The following is an 18839-nucleotide window of genomic DNA, read 5'->3' as shown; positions in this document are numbered from 1 at the left end:
TGGGATGCAGGTGTTCCGGTCTCCAGAGCCACTGGAAGCATGTAATTAATAGGTGTTGATTGGCACCTGCCACCCTCCTGGCTCTGGCTCCACCATCTGCAAAGGGCTGTGGCACTGGCTCCTCTGACTCAGGTGTGAGCGAGCTGAGGCGCTCTGTCGACTCTAGGAGTCACCTGCAAGTCCTTACACAAAATAAAGTCAAGAACGCACTCAGAGGAAAACTGCTTTTGTTCGCTTTTTAAAAAACGTGTTACCAACACAGAAGGTTGTCATTCAAAACACGAGCCATTGAGCTCGTTGACATTTAGATATACAAACAAAAGAAAATAATTTCTAACATAATTTCAGATAACAGCTGACAGCACAAAAATTTGTGTGTGTGTGTGTGTGTGTGTGTGTGTGTGTGTGTGTGTATGTGCGCACGCGTGCGTGTGCGCAATTGTAAGTTAGTTGAGTCAAAAGTCTTGGCGTGTGGCCTATGTTGGCCACTGACTTTCAGTTTTCCCGCCACCACACCCAGGTTCTGAGTTCCATTCCGATGTCTAGAGGCACATGATTCTAGAGGCCTAGAACAAAACCTAAATAGCTCAACCATGGGCTTACACAGCAGCCTAGAAATAGCGTCAGCTGCACAGACTTACAGCTGCCTAGAAATTGGCCCTTAAAAAAAAAAAAGAAACCAGGAACCTCCCTCCATGGCAAGTTCTAAAATTTTTCATTTTTTTTCCCCAGTGAGTGCAACCTATTAATCTATTACTCTTGTGTATGGAGAAATCTGTTCATGAATACAAATCTCTAATGATGCCTTAAAGGTCCCCCCTGGCCTCAGCCCTTAACACCTCACAGTGGAGATTCAATGTCAACCAGAGTTTCAGAGGAGATAAAATTCAAATTTTATTCTGACAAATTCTTTCCCCATGGTTTCAGAAACCAGAAATGGAAACACAAACGACTTCTCTCGTTTTTCCTGAGGCAGAGTCTTTACGATATGGCCCAGTCTGGTCTCAAACTCATGATGCCTTTGCCTCAACTTCCTGAACACTGAGACTGTAGCAACGTGCCTCCGTGCCTGAGCCTTTTCAACTACATACAAGAGAACTGATGACAGAATTAATTTTCCCACTGGAGTCATGGGATCAAACAGTTCTGAGGTCCTAATGCTCAAAGGAAATAGCCTTCTAGCAGGGCCCCCGGTGTCTGTTCTGTTTAGTTAGGAGCCAAGACCTTGCATGGCCTCATCTCACACTTGACCCGGTAAACAAAGAGGTCTTCATACTGACAAAGCAAGGGGGACTACCTAGATGCTGTGATGGGATGGGTTATAAGGAACAATTGTCCTAGAACCCAGGAGGTTGACTGGGGCATTTCTTAGCATTTTTTGGCCAGAAGCTTCTAGTACACTGACCTGAGGTAATAAAGAAAAAGTAACCAAGCATAGAGTGTCAGATCTCAGATGGATGAGGAGAGGTAAACTACAATCCTGGCTGAAACCCAACCCTGGCAGGAAAGAGGGCTCCTGGGACGGGTGTTCCTTGTCTTTACGCTGTGTGGAATTGTCTTTTTTGGTCCTGGACATTCAACCGTATTTGTCCGAGGCAAGAACCGTTAATACTCACTACACAGTCAGGAGTTAACCAGTACCCAGCTTAAGGTAACTTTCTGAGCATGCAACAAAATCGGAGGGAGGGAGTAGAGCTCTCAAATTCTTTCTCGTGTGTGTGTGTGTGTGTGTGTGTGTGTGTGTGTATGTGCGCAAGTATGCATTTGTGCATATGTGTGTAAATGCATGTGTGTCTATGTATGTATGAATGTGTATTAGTGTTTGTATGTGTATGCATGCATATGTGTATGTATATGTGTTTGTGTATGTGTGTACATGTGCATACATGTGTGTATATGTGTGTGTTTATGTATGTATGCATGCCCAGGGTCTCATACATGCTGAGCATGCACTCTACTTTGGAGCCACTTCCCCTCCCCTTTCCTGTCATTCTTTTTAAAACAAGATCAATTTTATTACATCAACAATTTAAATAAGGAAAAGCTCCTTCCTCACCTCAACATTTATAGAAAAGAGCCCTTGAAAATGTTCATGTCTTTTGACTTTGACTATTCATGAGACTTTGTGGACTATTGTCTTGGGGTTTCTATTGCTGCAGTGAAACACGGTGACCAAAACTCAAGTTGGGGAGGAAAGGGTTTATCCAGATTACACTTCCACATCACTGTTCATCACCAAAGGAAGTCAGGACAGGAACTCACGCAGGGCAGGAACCTGGAGGCAGCACCTGACGCAGAAGCCATGGAGGGGAGCTGCTTACTGGCTTGCTTCTCGTGGCTTCTTCAGCCAGCTTTCTTATAGAACCCAGGACCACCAGCCCAGGGATGGCCCCGCCCACCATGAGCTGGATCCTCCCTCATTGATCACTAACTGAGAAAATGCCTCACAGCTGGGTCTCAAGGAGGCATTTCCTCATCTGAGGCTCCTTCCTCTCTGATGACTCTAGCCTGTGTCATGTTGGCATAAGACAAGCTGGTACAAACATATAGAAATCTATAGGACCTATGGAAATTATGGAGATCAAAAAATGTATACTTTAATATTGTATTTAACTGATAAAAATCAAAGCAACCGTAGCATTAACCAGGAGACAAACTGTCTGGCACGTTATAGAAGTTTCATAAAACAGAGTGTTAGCTAGTAACAGAATACCTGGAGGGAAACGCTAGTGTCACAGAAAAGTGGTTATGCTGAATCAGCGAGGAAAACACCAAAGTCCAAAAACTGACTCCAGATAGAACTGCTTGCTCATATTTTATTTTCATAGATATGAGCCTATGCTACTTTTATACTGAGGCTTTTGAAGAAGAGCTTTAAGTCCTGGTAACATGTGACTTTAATTTAGCCATGGTCCCTGTCTGAGCATCCTCAGGGGACTGTCTCCTGAGGTGAAGAAATAATAATTTTGATATATTTATTTCTTTGTTCTTAGTTTCGGTGTTTTAGTTTATGGGGTTTTGTTATTGCTGTTTGGTTTGTTTCATTGGTTCTTGTGCTGAGGATTGAGCCTAAGGCCTTGGGTGAGCACCTGCCTCTAAGTTATGGCCCAGACCTAATCTACCCTTGTGTACGTTTGTGCTTTTTGAAAAGTTTAAAACACTGTGAAAGATGGATTTTGAAGGAATCCGATCCTTCCAAGATCTGGCAATGATACGGCTTAGGAGACTGCAATAGGGCTTATCCTGATTTCTCCACAGATTGTATTTCCTTTGACTGCCCTGACTTCAAAAGACAAGCCATGGCCACTCTCTGAGGAGACTGCAAAGGAGAGCGCAACGGTTGCTGCTTGCTTCATTCTAACTTCATTCTAATTCTGCTTCTTCATTCTGACCATTTCCCAAACACATTTCTACAGGAGCAACTTCATGCAAAGGCCGCGCAGTACAGCAAGTGAAGCAAGCAGAGCTCATAACTATATGTCCCAAAATGCCAGGCTCTTCCATGCAGCAAGATGCCCTGTGCTTAAGTAAGAAGGAAAAGCCAGCATCCTGCACAGGCTGACTATGGAGGGAGGGGCAGGCAGACAAACCAGAATTTCACCCTAAACTCTCAAGCCCTGATGCAATTATGTTTCCTGGATTATGTAGCAAATACGTCTTAGAAGATTCCACTAACTTCCAGTGCTATCCAGGACCTTCCTTCCTTCCTTCCCTTCCCCCTTCCTTTTCTTCCCTCCCTCCCTCTCTGCCTCCCTCGCTCCCTCCCTCCCTCCTCCCATCCTTCTTATGTCTGCAGAAAAAAAAATCTGATGTTGGGTCATGCCATATTTTCGATGATGCAGTGTAGTAAGTGCCCAGGCCCTCAGCGATTCACCCTGAAGCGGAAAACACCACTATTGTCAGCGTCAGAGTGCAGCTGGCCTCCCCTCTATACACCTATTATTTGTGCTCAAAAATTTCATATCAATTTCTCCCCTTGAGGAGATTTCCTGTGGAACCCTAGACTTTCTAGTTTATTTCTCATGCTTCCTTGGGAACCAATCACCCTTTTTACTGGGTTAGCATTCCCATGCATTGTGTCCCTGTCACAAGTTACCTTTACAAACACACGTCTTTGATCCCATCACTCAGGGAGGCAGAGCCCAAAGGATCTCCATGAGTCAAGCCTCTATGATTTACATAGAGAGTTCCAGAACAGCTAGGGCCACACAGAGAGAAACTGTCTTAAAGAAAAATTAGGGGTGGGGAATCACAATTTGTATGTATTTAACCTCTAAAACAAGGTTCAATTGTGTTTTTTTATAAAGGATTTGTAAGAACCATAATTAAACAATCAGTTAATAAAGAAGCTAATTTTAAATTACTTAATACTGTGTACGTGTTGAACACTGTTTGCTGTCAGCTAAAGATGAATTGGTTAACATTGCATTTTAAACCAGGCGTAGTGGTACACACCTTTAATCCCCACACTTGGGAGACAGAAGCAGATGGATCTCTGTGAGTCTGAGACCAGCTGGGTTTACATAGTGAGTTCCAGGACAGTCAGGGCTATATAGTGAAACTATCTCAAAGCAAAACAGAACAGAAGAGATAGATGATACATATGTGTATATACACATATATATATATGATAGATGATAGACTATTTTATACAATTACCAATGAATTTCATTATTCTCTCTTTCCTTACTCTCCCCTGACTCCAACCCATGACTCAGAAAATATCAAAATCTTTTGGAAGCCACTAATAAAATGCAGAAGGTCCTTTTATTAACTCCTTGATGGTTCCCATTGTCCCCAAGGAAAGAACAATGTCCCTAAGATGAGTGCCCTAAACTGTCTGGCCTCCTGTCTGTCTCCTCAGCTACAACCTATGCCTTTGATCTTTCAGATCCTGGACACTAGGGCCTTATCCAAAGGCACCACCAACGCCTGTTTCATCTTTGGCAGCTTTAGAAACAGCCAGTGTTGAGTCTGAAGAGTTGGATTCTGGCAAGGACCCAGGTTCAATACCCAGCACCAACAAGGTAGCTCACAGCCAGTTGTAACTCCGATTGCAGGATATCTCTGCTTCTGCTGCACACACATAGTACACAGGCAAGCACTCAGGCAAAACACTCTTACACATAAAATAAACTCAGAAAGAAAACAAAGTTCAGTGTTACCTTGTGCCCACCTCTGTTTCTCTCTTCCCAAGCATCTGGGTTCACTAGAGTTTTAGGTTTCCATATTCTGTTCCCACCCCCCCCCCCACTATCTGTATTTAGCAATGAAGGAATAGAAGCCACATGGGTCCTAGAGTCACCTTTTGCAAGAGAGTTATGCAGGAAGAGCTGTCTTCTCCATCTTGGACTTTATTTGTCATCCCTGAGATGTGGGGGAGCCTGCTTACTGTGGCAGCAGTCATCCAATGAGCCAAAGTCTACAAAAGTGTCCTCCCTTCATCTTTCCACAACCACCGTTCACCTTGCTGCCATTTCCTCTCCAAACTTCTGTACAGATATCTCCAGGGTTCCTCACCGTCCACATCAATGTTCATATGTCACTGAATTCACTCATCCTCGTCCATTAAAATGTCTCAGCTACAGATCTTAGGCCTGCATAGACTTCAGATCTCAAAAGAGCCTCACAAGCACTAAGCTTCCTTTGTCTCCATGCTCCCAGTGCCAGCATGGAATGTGCCATAGAACATGCAGAGCCAGTGTTTGAGAACAAATGAACCAAAAGGGACCTAGTTTTTGCCGTTGTAATTGCCAATATGATTTTCCTTATTTACGTGTTTCTTTTATTATTTTATTTTTAGGTATATGAGCATTTTGCCTCCATGCATGTCTCCAAACTGTGTGCCTGGTGTCCTCAGAGGCCAGAAGAAAACATTGGGTCCCCTGGAGCTGGAGTACAGACAGCTGTGAGCTACCATGTGGGTACTGAGAATTAAAACCTAGGTCCTCTGGAAGAACAGCCAGTGCTCTTAACTGCTGAGCCATTTCTCCAGCCTGAATTTCCTTTTTTTTTTTTTTTTTTTTGATAAGAAACTTCCTTTAAGGGAAATTTGAGAAACTCCATATGCAAATAAACCAGCAGATAAATCCTAAGTAAGAAAGCTGTTCACAGCCCAACAATTCACAGTTGAAAACTGTGTCAATCAACTTACAGGAAGTCAGATCATGTTCTCAAGCAATCCGCTGAAGCCAGTCAATCCTATCGTTGGCCCCCCCCCCCGAAATAAATAATAACTCACAGTTTCCCTGTGTTTGTCCCCAACTTCAACTGGAAAGCCAAGTGTGCCCGCAGATCGCTCATACAGGGTGTCTGCTAGCCCAGCTCCCAGCTCCCTATAGGAGCCTCTGATGACACTACCGCAGAAGCAAGGCTGATCTTCCTATGTATGGCTTTTCTGTTTCTCTGCCTGCCTTTTTTGTCTCTGCCAAAATGCAGTGACGGTGGCCAACTCCCTTGTCGCAAGAAGTGAACAAAGAGGAGGAGACGCAGTCTGGTGGCGTCTCGGTGACAGAACCAGCACCTCCAGGGACGTTACTCAGGGTGTAAAATCTCAAACTCTAATGCAGAGTCACTGAGTCAGAAGCCCTGGGGCCTCTGTGCGGAAACCTGCTTGACAGCAGTGTAACCAGGTCTGAATTACTTAGCGTCTCACAGGCATTTTTATCTTTGGGGATGTATTCGTAAGTGGAACCAGAAGGCTCTTTCCCTATGACTAGGTTCTACCAATCTGTTATTCCCCCAGTTACTGCTACCAAGCGCCAGACAAGCCCCAGCTGAGGAGTAAGGAAGGCACATGCCCTCCACTGGGATCCATGCCTTTTGCATAACACAACAACTCTCTTTGAAACCCGCTGCTTTCCTCCCCTCTCTGTGCCACCTGGTGTTATGATCTGTTAGAAGACAAACACCAGTTTTGGCTGTACCTAGTAACTAACTGTTCCCAAGAACCAGCCAAATTATCCCTATGACACAGCATCCTTACCGGAGGCATTTATAGAGATTTGCAAGCAGTGGTCTAGTGGGTGGAAAATGCATGCCCCCGTTGGGAATCTTAGTCTGTAGAAACTCTAAGCATGGAGTCACGAAAGACGTCTCTAGCGCTTACTGACTTTCCTTGGGCTCAAATGTGTAATTTCCAGCCCTTGGGTTGAAATTCTCTATATAAGCCAGGCATGATAGTACAAGTCTTTAGTCTCAGCACTTGGGAGGCTGAGGTAAGGAGCTGTCTTCCAGTCTGAGGCCAGTCTGGTCTACATAGTGAGTTCTAGAATAGCCAGGACTGCATGGTGAGGTCCTGTCTCAAAAAAGAAAAGATAGGAGGGAAGAAAGGAAGGAAGGAAGACAGAAAGAGAAAGAATAAAAGAAAGGAAGGAAGGAAGGAAAGAAGGAAGGATGGATGGTAAGTTTGTTGTGTCAAAGAACTCAGCGACCGTAGGCTAGGAGCTGGGTGTAGTACTTTTGGTGGAGAACATTTAACCTATGTATTAAGACTCCGTTGTTTAAAAGCTTCGCCAAATAAATTATTTTTACAGAAGCATCTCAGTAGTTTCAACTTCTATGTCACTTGGAACCAGGGATAGATCTATCAGCTGGCTCTAAATCTTAAGTGGTTTCCGGGTCCCATTTTATTAATCTTTTTAAAGATGAAAAATTGGGTACAGATACAAGAGGGGGAAAAAAACCCACAACAGAATATGAAACTGTGAGCACTGAGAAATATTGCTAACATCATAAGCTGCAGGGAAGCTAAAATAAAAATAAATGAAATACAAAAGCAAATGTGCATTGACACCCTGAGCTATTGCAGCACTATTTCCATCCTGCAGTGTCAGCTGTGCAATGTGACAAGGGTGTTGTAACATGGAAAACAAGATCAGACGTCTTTCTTCTAACGCGGTTGACAGAATTTTTAAATTGACTGTGTAAAAAGTTCTTTCAGCATCTCACCCTTTATGTACGATGTTATGAAAATTGTCTGGATGGTGATCATGCTTAGGAAATTTTCTTTATGTGAGTTTACAGTTTTAAAGCTCTTCCAGTATACTGGATTGAGGTCGTGTGGCTTTTAAGGATGGAGCTCCTTGAGAAACACACTACAAAAAAAAACACACTCTTCAGCAAGTGGTGCTGGTCAAACTGGACAGCTGCTTGTAGAAAAATGCAAATAAATCCGTATTTACCACCCTGCTTAAATGGGTCAGAGACCTCAACATGAAGCCAGATACACTGAACCTAGTAGGAGAGAAAGTAGGGAATAGCTTTGAACTTCACTGGCACAGGAGATTTTCTGGACAGAACTCTGCTAGCAGAGGCTTTTAGACCAACAACTAATACATGGGACCTCATGAACTAAAAACCTGTTCAGCAAAGGACACTGTGATTCAGACAGAATGACAGTCTACAGAAAGGGAAAAGATTTTCCCCCACTCCACATATAATAGAGGACTAATAGTCAAGACATATAAGGAACTAAGAAAATAGATAACAAGAAAACAAATAACCCAAACTTTAAAAATGGGGCACAGGCTGGGCATGGTGGCGCACGCCTGTAATCCCAGCATTCGGGAGGCAGAGGCAGGTGGATCTCTGTGAGGTCAAAGCCAGCTTGGTCTACAAAGTGAGTCCAGGACAGCCAGAGCTATTACACAGAGAAATCCTGTCTCAAAAACAAAAACAAACAAACAAAAAAATGGGGCACAGATCTGAATAGGAGATTCTCAAAAGGGAAAAACTCAGTGGCAGAGAAACACTTGAAATGTGCAACATCCTTGGTAATCGGGGAAACACATATAAAAACTACTTTGAGATTTTATCTTATATCTGTGAGAATGTCTGAGATCCATAAAACGGATGACAGCTCATGACGGTAAGGATCTAAACCAAGGAGACTTCCCCTCCATTGCTGGCAGAAGTGCAAACTAGTAAAGATGCTATATAAATCAGTGTGGCAGTTCCTCAGAAAGGTGGGAATAGCTCTACCTCAAGATCCGGCCGTACCACTCTTGGGCACACACCCAAAAGACACTTTATCCTACCACAGAGACATTTGATCAACCACGTTCATTGATGCTCTCTATTCATAATGGCCGGAAATTGGAAACAACCTAGGTGTCCCGCAACAGAGAACGGATAAAGCAAATGTGGTACATTTACACAATGGAGTGTTACTCAACCATTTTTTTAAATTATGAAAATTGCAAATAAATAAAGGGAACCAAAAATATCATTCTCAGTGGAGTAATCCAGACCCAGAAAGACAAATACGGCATGTATTATATTATATATGTATGTTAGCATTAAGTCAATGGTAACCAAGGTACAATCCATAGGACCGCAGAGGGTAGGTATAGAGTGAAGGACTGAGGATGGGGCTGGTAGACAGATCTCCATAGGAACGGAAGATAGAATAGACAGTCATATATGGATGGGGTGGGAGCTGAAATGAGAAGATCAAATGGAGAGGGAAGCAAAAAGGCGGGACAAAGGAGGGAATATAAGGAGAGATAGATAAAATTAAGGGCCATTTGAGGGATAGTATGGAAACCTAATATAGTAGCTTCTTTTTTTTTTCTCCTTTATTAATTTATTCTTGTTACATCTCAATGGTTATCCCATCCCTTGTATCCTCCCATTCTTCCCTCCCTCCCATTTTCCCCTTATTCCCCTCCCCTATGACTGTTCCTGAGGGGGATTACCTCCCCCTGTATATGCTCATAGGGTATCAAGTCTCTTCTTGGTAGCCTGCTGTCCTTCCTCTATATTAGCCCAAGGGGCATGTCCCACGAAAGCCTTCACTTACCAGGAAACTGCGACAGAGGGGAGGACATTCTAGTGGGACTCTAGATGAGAGAAGCATGGGAGAATGGCAAAGTAGAAGGATCCAGAGGGTCCTAGAAGCCTACAAGTAGAACATTATAGTAGCTTCTTAAAAAACATACACAAGTGAAAGCTATCTACATGAAATTGCTAAATAATGGCTAAACAGAGACCCAGCTGACCATCTTTTGTCACCAAATGAAGCTTCCGGAAGCGGGATTGGGTTATATCTGAGTCATTAGCCAAAGGAGTCTTATGGAACCCCCCCAAACAACCCAGATGGTTGCCAAGACCACAGGTTGCTCTCCACAAACTGACAGCAAGGCCCCATTGCTGAAGCCAACACCCACCAACTCATTGAACATGGAGAAGTCAAGCTGGTGCCTACACAGAGTCTTCACCTCTACAGGCTAGTGTTTTGGGTACAGGGAGGTACTCTCCTTCCTTCCTTCCTTCCTTCCTTCCTTCCTTCCTTCCTTTCCTCCTTCCTTCCCTTGATATATACTATCAAAGGGGAAACATCAACCCCACCCAGCCACAAGCCCTTTGATCTACAATGCTGTCCTGCCTGTGGGATCTGCTAGTGCAGTGGTGGCACATACTCGTGGGAGTGACCGACCTGTATCTGATTCAACTGAAGACCCAAGGCGCATTCGGTAAGATGGCACCCAGACCTGACGCTGCTTGGGTGCCTAAGAGCATGAGACTAAATAGCCTGAGGACCTAGGGTAAAACCAAATACTACTGGTCTAACAAAAAACAAACAAACAAACAAACAAACAAATAAACAAACAAAAAACAAAACAAAAACAAAACAAAAAAAGAAAATGGCAATAAAATTACTCCTAATAACATTCTACTATAAGCAAGGATCAGCGCCTTGCTCAGCCATCATCAGAGAAGCTTTCTCCTCCAGCAGGTGAAAACAAATACAGAGACCCACAGCCAGACGTTATGCTGAGAGTGAGAGATCTTGGAGCACTCAGCCCTGAACTGGCTGTCTCTATCAAACCCCTCCCCTCAGGGATCAGCGAACCCCACAGAACAGTGCCCTTATTTACAAATACGTTATGCCTTCAAGTTTAGTAGTTGTTTTCTTTTTTTTAATTTTTTCTTTTACAGGATTCCTGAGTGCGTAAATGAGTGGGTCTCTTTGTTTGTTTTTGTCCAATTCCAATGTGCCAGGGTTTTAAAATCTGATTATATTATGTTACTATGTTTTATTATTATGCCTTAGATGCCTATTTGTTTTCTACCGAGGCAGAAAGGGGATGGATTCAAATGGGAAGGAAAAAAGGGAGGAGCTGGGAGGAGTAGAGGAAGGAGGAACCATAATCAGGATATATTATGTGAGGAGGGAAAGCTATTTTCAGTAAAAGAGGAGGAAAGATGGTACTTCTCAGAGTTAGGGTTCCAGTACCAAAGAGACCCACTTACTTTACAGTGACATTCCAGGTTGCCCCTTATGTCTGTAGACCTGGACAGCAGGGAGGGTGGTGATGGAGAGCCTTTCTCCATGGGGAGAGTTAGCAGGAGCAGACACTTCGCACAGTCCCAATTCCATGTGAACCCAGTTCGATCCCTGGGGTCCTCTCAAAGGCCCACAGCTACATGATGCCCAAATATGAGAGGAGGAAGCTTTTTGTCAAAAGATGCTGTAGAAGAGACGAGGCTACATACTTGGCGCACCTGAGCTTCACAGTAAGTGACCAATGACCAGCCTCCAGGGCCTGAGCAGGCGATGGCCCTGCAGCTGCCGTGTTCAGGCCACCTCTGTGACTTCTAGCAGGTGAAGGAAGGTTGGATCTATGTGTTTGGTGGCCAGGAAGGTCAGGGGGAGTGAACTGAAGGTGACAGAGGCGTGCTGTAGAGAAAGTCAAGAGAAAAACAGTGGTGAGTGGGGGCTTGTGTGTGTGTGTGTGTGTGTGTGTGTGTGTGTGTGTGTGTGTAGGTGGGTGGGTGGGGCATGAATTAGGCCAGAGCATCCATACAGCTCTTCAAGCGAATTTCCAACTCAAAGCACAAAGATCAGCTAAGTGAAGTGGCCATAAATGATTAACTTCTAGAAAAGAGATCATTTACACACATGGGCACCGCTGCCTGCAAGAGCCTCAGGCCAGGATCCTGCAGCACTGGGCACATTCTGTTGTCAGATCCTCAAGAACATTCCTTTACCTCAAGGATTGGAATCGCTTAGGTCGAAGCTGTGGGCCTCAGAGGCTGGTCTCACTGTAGCTTTGAAAATGTGGCAGATTTATCAAAAGGATTCCAAAGCTGGGACACCAGAAAGGAAGCAAAACAAAAAGGAAGATAGCACAACGGCGGAAGCAGCTGAGCCACTACATGTTTCTCAGCCACCAGAAATGATTCCAAAGCAGCTTTAATTGGAATGGCTGATTGAGATACAGATTGTGGATGCACAGCACATTAGCCCCAGTCCCCTGCTTCCAAACAGCTTTGTATCACAAACATATTTTCCAATTGGATCACAGCCCCTTTCTCTGGAGAGTTCTTGTTTCATCCAGACAAAGCCCAGCCGGGTCTTCAACAAATAAAATGCAAATGAGAATGGAGAAAATTAATTAGAAACAAAGATCAGAATTTCTTTTCATTAAAAAAAAAAATCCTTGCCCCCACCCCCTTCTCCCCGTCAAAGTAGCCTTGAAGCATGCTCATTTGCTCAAAGTAAAGTGCAATTCAGCACGTGTTTTCTTTGCGGCGACCTTGCTGCCCTAAAATTAATGAACTGGTCAGCCCAGAGATTATGGCTTAACAGACGTTTTCCCCTCCAAAGTGGAAGGTCAGGATTATGTTAGAAAGCATGTGCCTGATCCACGGTCGTAAAATAGTCTTCCCTTAGGATGTGGGAAGCAGGGGCACACTGAGCAAGAAGCCTGTTCCTCGCATGGTTGCTGATCTCTGCAGGACAGGCATCAAGTGCATGGTGATGGATACATGCAGAATAAGTATTATATTTTTACTTTACACTGTGTCCATATGGATACAGACTCGGGGTCCTGTGAAGGGCATCCTCCCTGCCCGCCTGAGGCAGGCTCTTATGTAGTCCACCTGCCTCAGACTCATGGCGCAGAACTCCTCATCTCTTCCTGTGTGCTCTGGGTCCCCAGCGTCACAGAAACCCACATGGTGGCACGGTGGCGCACGCCTGCAATCCCAGTGGACGGTTAATTATTCTAGGTCTTTTAAAATGCATTTAATGCATTTAATGCTACTTGGCTGAGGTGGAGCATACCCGGAATCCCAGACACTCTGGGAACTGAGCAGGAGGATTGCAGGTTCAAGGCCAAGTTAGGGAGGTTTGGCCAAGATAAAATAAGGACTCAGTCCACAGCACTGTAACGGCAAATCATTGCACTTCCATTTATAGAGACATACAAGCATTTCTTTCTATTTTCCTTTTGCCTTGCTGGGGATGGAGAGTTCACACAAGTTCTCTACCACTGTACACAGCTAATCTTTATACGCAAATTTTCCTGGATGGTTTTAGGTCAACTTGACACAGGCTAAAGTCATCTGAGAGGAAGGAAGTCAATTAAGAAAACACCTCCATAAGATTGGGCTGTAGGCAAACCTGTAAGGCATTTTCTTAATTCGTGATTGATGTGGGAGTACCCAGGCCATTGTGGGTGGTGCCGTCCCTGGGCTGCTGGTTCTGCCTCTATAAGAAAGCAGGCTAGAGCTGGGCGTGGTGGTGCACGCCTTTAATCCCAGCACTTGGGAGGCAGAGGCAGGCGGATCGCTGTGAGTTCAAGGCCAGCTGGGTCTACAAAGGGAGTCCAGGACAGCCAAGGCTACACAGAGAAACCCTATCTCAAAAAACCAAAAAAAAAAAAAAAAAAAAAAAAAAAAAAAAAAAAAAAAAAAAAAGAAAGCAGGCTGAGCAAGCCATGAGGAGCAAGCCAGTGAGCAGCACCCCTCCATGGCTCTGCATCAGCTCCTCCTTCCAGGTTCCAGCCATGCTTGACTTCCTGTCCTGACTTCCTTCAGTGATGGACTGTGACGTGGAAGTGTGAGCCAAACAAACCCTTTCCTCCCCAAGTTACTTTAATCATAGTGTTTCATTGAAGTAATAGAAATCCCAATTAAAACACAAATATTTCTTTTTTTTTAAGTGTTTAATTTTTGGGGGAGTGTTTTGTCTGAAGTTATATATGCATGTATATATATATATGTATATATGAAGGTATGTATGTATGTATGTGTGTGTATGTATGTATGTATGTATGTATGTATGTATGTATGTATAACACGGTCTTGTGCTTTCAGAGGCCAGAAGAGGGCATCAGATCCCCAGGAACTGGAGTTACAGACAATCATGAGCCACATTGTAGGGGCTGGGAACTAGGCTTGGGTCCTCTGGAAGAGCTGTCAGTGATCTTATTATCCACAGAGTTTTGTGGGTTGGACTGGTGCTATGTGTTCTAATGCTAATTATTGGCCCCCAAGATCTGTACATCCTCACACATACTGGTCTCTATTGTGTATACCTCCCTCTACCTAATTGAAAGTTGTTAGGTTAATAACGTTGCTGAAGCCTGTAACTGGGCAGAAGGGAAGTAGGCGGAGCTTAGGTTCTCAGTCTTAGGGTCTGAGAGGAAGCACGAGGCCATGTGGAAAAGGAAGGGGGAGAGGAAGATGAAGATGTAGAAGGAGGAAAGGAAGCTGGAGAGAAGGAAGTTGCCATGGGCCAGTGTGGACCATGAGCACGTGGCCATGAGGGCTGGCCTGAGGGAACAGAAGCAGCCCAGGCAGGAACTATTAAGGCAAGTAACATGAGCTGTGTAGCTGGGAAATAGCAAAATGGCTTAGAGGGCTGATACCTGCTCAGTTATTGCGCCTTAAAGCTTTTTATAAACCCAAGAGGTCTCTGTTTAATTATTTGGGAACTAGCTGGGGCAGAGAAGCCCTCCAGCGCCATCTCTTTCAGTTCCTCCAAATATTTCTTTAGACAAACTCTTGGATGCAGAAGTCCCTGACCTAAGGAATTAAATTGTGGTAATCTGTTTTTCTAAGGACTGTCAATCTGTGCTCTGACCAATACCGAGAATGCTTCCTGTTTCATACCCCTGTCCTGTACTAACAAACCGTTGCTATAACTTCCACTCCTCTGATATGATCAAAGTTAAACATCTTTTCTTGCGTGTGTAAAAACAACTCTGGTTTCAAAAGTCCCCTTTCCACGTGATGGTTTCTAGGTCCCAAGAATTTTCAAGGAAGACATCTGGATTTCTGATCTCCTGGGTATCATAGGGCCTCCCTTTTGCATCAGGTTTCCATGGAAACAACTTATGAACCTCCCAATTCAAACAGAACCAGCAGAAAGAATGACTGTATCCTCATATCTTTATATGTGAAGGGACAAACGCCAAGGACTAGTGGCTGAATCATCAGGAGCACATTTCTGCCACCACTTCCTGGTTATCCCCTAACCCTAACCCTAACCCTAACCCTAACCCTAACCCTAGTTATCCCACTGTCTTTGGGAGCACATGGAAGAGCAGGAGGGGTTTTAAAGCTTCGCAACTGACTCTCAGATGTCTTATTTTTCTGTACAAGGATCCGAGCAGGGTTCGCAGAGGTTAGAAGGGTTCTGGAAGCCCCCCCCCCAGAGAAAAGTTTAGGGGCTGTGGAGATGGCTCAGCGAGTGAAGTTCTTACTATAAAAAAAAAATGAGGATCTGAGTTTGGGTCTCCAGCACCCACATAAAAGCTGGGCACAGCAATATGTGCTTCTAATGCCAACACTGGGAGAGCAGAGACAGGAGGATCTCTGGGGACTCACTGCCCACCAGTGCAGCCAAAATGTCATCTCTGAGTTTAGCAAGAGACCATGTCTCAAAGATAACATGGTGAGCAATTGAGGACTATGTCTCAGTGTCAACCTATGGGAGAGCATACTTGTACATGGATGCATACGACACACACACACACACACACACACACACACACACACACACACACAATTTTATAATAGAGTCAAGCATAGGCATCAATAGCAAGAAAATTGTTGTGAGCATAATGGAATCTGCCTCAAAACCCAGGACTAGGAAGAAAAAGGTAGAAGGAGAAGGCATTCAAGGTTATCCCCAGCTTCATAGCAAGTCTGAGGTCAGCCTGGGCTACATGAAACCATGTCTCAAAAAGGAAAGAAAGAGAAAGAAAAAGAGGATGAGGAAGAGGAGGAAGATGGAGAAGAGAAGAGAGGAGAAGAGAGGAGAAGAGAAAAGAGCAAGTAAAGGCATTTTCTGCCAAGATCAGAGGTCAGTTCCTGGACCCACATGGTGGACAAGAAAACTGTCTCCACCTGCGCTCTGATTTCCACATGCTTGTCCTGGCACGAACACACCTGAACTCATACATACCATACACGAACACAAGTACATACCACGAGCACACACACAATAAGTGTAAACAATTTTTAGAGAGGAAAAGTGTGTGTGTGCACTTCTCGGGGGAGAGCCAAGTTTGTCTTTACAACAGTTCTGTATGTGATTTTTGGTAGCTTCTGAAGTTAGCTCTCAGGGGTTGCTAAGGAAATTAGGGTGGGGTGGTAAATGAAATCATGAGGTACACCCACAGGTCATAAGAGAGTTAAGATACGCTTTTGCTGTAATCAAACAATTTAGTTGTGTTTGTGAGATTCCCAGAAAATTGCAGGTTTTCAGCTGAGAATGGACTGCAGCCTTACTTGAAGGTCACACTTAGAGCAAGCACAGATCATTGCTATTTTCACATTCTGATGTGGACTATCCCTGAATGAAAGGCACACTGTTTCTATGCAGGCAGTCTTCACAGCAAGAAAGGCATGGTGACTCAAAATAGCATCCTAAGCAAAGGCACAGAGGGAGGGAGGAGCGATGCTAAAGAAATAACAGTAAGAGGCTGCGTCTAGACCACAGGCTCAGCCGCAGCCAGAGGAAGTGTCCAGAGCAATGAGTTGGTCTGCTTTCAGGGCCTTTAAAAAGATTTGTTATTTGCATGTATATATGTATATAACTCTGTGTGTATGCTGTGCATACATGCATGTGTGTGTGTGTGTGTGTGCACATGTGCACCTGTGGAAGGCAGCAGAAGGTGTCAGGGTCCCAGGAGCTAGAGCTACAGGTAGTTGTGAGGTGCCCAACAGGAGCTGAGAACCAAACTCCAGTCACTAGCACGAGCACTCCCCACTCTTAACCACCGAGCCATTTCTCCAGTGCCTGCTTCAGAGTCGGTATGGACCTTGCTAAGGAGTTTGTCCATTGTCCTAAAGGAAATAGGGAGAGCCACTGAATTCCACAAGCACAGGAGAGGATGTCAGGGGCAGCCATCACACTCTTTGGTAATAACAAATCAAGGTACTATTTACAGAACCTAGTGCTCACATGGTCATGTAGCACTGTGGCAGGATACAAAGACAGGACAATTAAGGAGTGTGAAGATAAAGGAGCCTGACCCAGTCTTGCTGTGTGTCTCTCACTGACTAAGACTCAAGGCATTGCAAGCATGTGTGGCTACGTTCAGCTCTTATATAGGATCTAAAGATCCAAACTTGGGTCCTCACACTTGGCTAGCAAGAACTTCACCCACTGAGTACCTACACACACACACACACACACACACACACACACACACACACACACAGAGAGAGAGAGAGAGAGAGAGAGAGAGAGAGAGAGAGAGAGAGAGAGAGAGAGAGAGAGAGAGAACACACACATACGCACACATCAATAAAAATAAATATTTTTTAAAAGATGCTAAACTCATTGTCAAATGTTTGAATTAGGAGAGGGTAAAGGCTGGAGTCCTGGGTTCTACTCTTGGCTGTTTTCACTGATTATAATCACTTCACGAGACAAAAGTCCAAAGGCATATCCCAGAAGCTAAATTTCCAGACCCTATTGCAGCAGCAAGAACCAGGATGTAGAAATGCCAGTCAATACAAACTCTAAAACTACAGGAGTTGCAGCCTGGAAAACAGGTTCTAGTAGCTTCTGTGTTCCAGAGAAGACAGAAGTGGGGGCATCAATATCAAGTACTGAATATTAAAAGGGAGCAGGGCACCATGAGTAACCTAAAGAGCAGCACAAACAGAAAGGTACTAGCCTACACATCTACCACTCTGGGCCTGGAGTCAATCTTGGATGATTCCAGACTCTTGAAATCAAAGGTTAGAGTTGACCAAAGTTCATATTCTGGGGAGCAGCTGGTTCTGTGCCCCAGCCCTGTTCCCTAAAGGGCTTCCTGCCTTTGGTTTGAAAGGTTCCTGCAGTTTTGCTTTTTGTGACTTTCCTTTTACTGTCACAGCAGGCAGCCATACTGACAGTGTGCACACTGTGGATCTGACTAATGCTGCAGGTTCCTCTGTGGTGGGGGTTGGTGTGGGTCCACAGCAGCTGTTCCCTGTAGTCCCCCAGCCCAGCCTTTGGCAATGGCTCTTGGCTCTTATTTGTTCAGTTTCAATATTATTTAGGATTATTATGTGCATGTCCCCAGTATGCATGATCTGGGGGCAGGTGCATGTGCCATGGCATACACATGGTCAGAACACACTCACAGATCTACTTCTTGAATTCTGAGAGTAGAATTTCAAGCACTTAGAGCAACCACTGCTGGGTGAGGACATCTGTTTCCATATTAATCTCCTCCTCACTAAATATTTTTATTCTTCAAAGTCTTTGAGACTGCCTAAAATCCATGAGTTTGCATCACAAGGTATGTTTCCTTACCAAAAAACCAAAAAACTCCAGCTGCTTTGGTTTAATTCCTATGTAATTCAGTTTATCTGACACAGGATGAGATGAAAAACTCCACGTACTACTAGGGTAAAAAAACAAAACAAAACAAAACAAAAAAAACCCTAAAGAATCTTGTTGATGGCTTTCTACAGGATCAGTGTAAGGGATTTACTTTTGCATGAGACAACAGGTTCTTGTCTAATTTTAGATTCAATAAAGCATTTCCTGGGATCCACAGGGACGCTGGCTTCTCTTATTACCGACCACACACACACACACACAC

The 18839-nt window shown here is 44.3% G+C and overlaps 1 long non-coding RNA gene across 2 annotated transcripts in view; it reads right to left on the bottom strand.

Annotated features, from left to right (window-relative positions):
- Window positions 1-11809, bottom strand: part of LOC311598765 — an 85643-nt gene extending 73834 nt beyond the window's left edge. For both annotated transcript variants that reach the window (XR_014779660.1, XR_014779661.1), the window contains exon 1: window positions 11257-11809. This is a non-coding gene — a long non-coding RNA (uncharacterized lncRNA). The remainder of the gene's footprint in view (window positions 1-11256) is intronic.
- Between the last annotated feature and the right edge of the window lie 7030 nt (window positions 11810-18839).

This window comes from Acomys minous (assembly GCF_964271855.1).
Source record: "Acomys minous genome assembly, chromosome: 5".
Taxonomy (NCBI): domain Eukaryota; kingdom Metazoa; phylum Chordata; class Mammalia; order Rodentia; family Muridae; genus Acomys; species Acomys minous.
The sequence above is the reverse complement of the archived record's forward strand: the minus strand, read 5'-3'. Positions and strand labels throughout refer to the sequence as shown.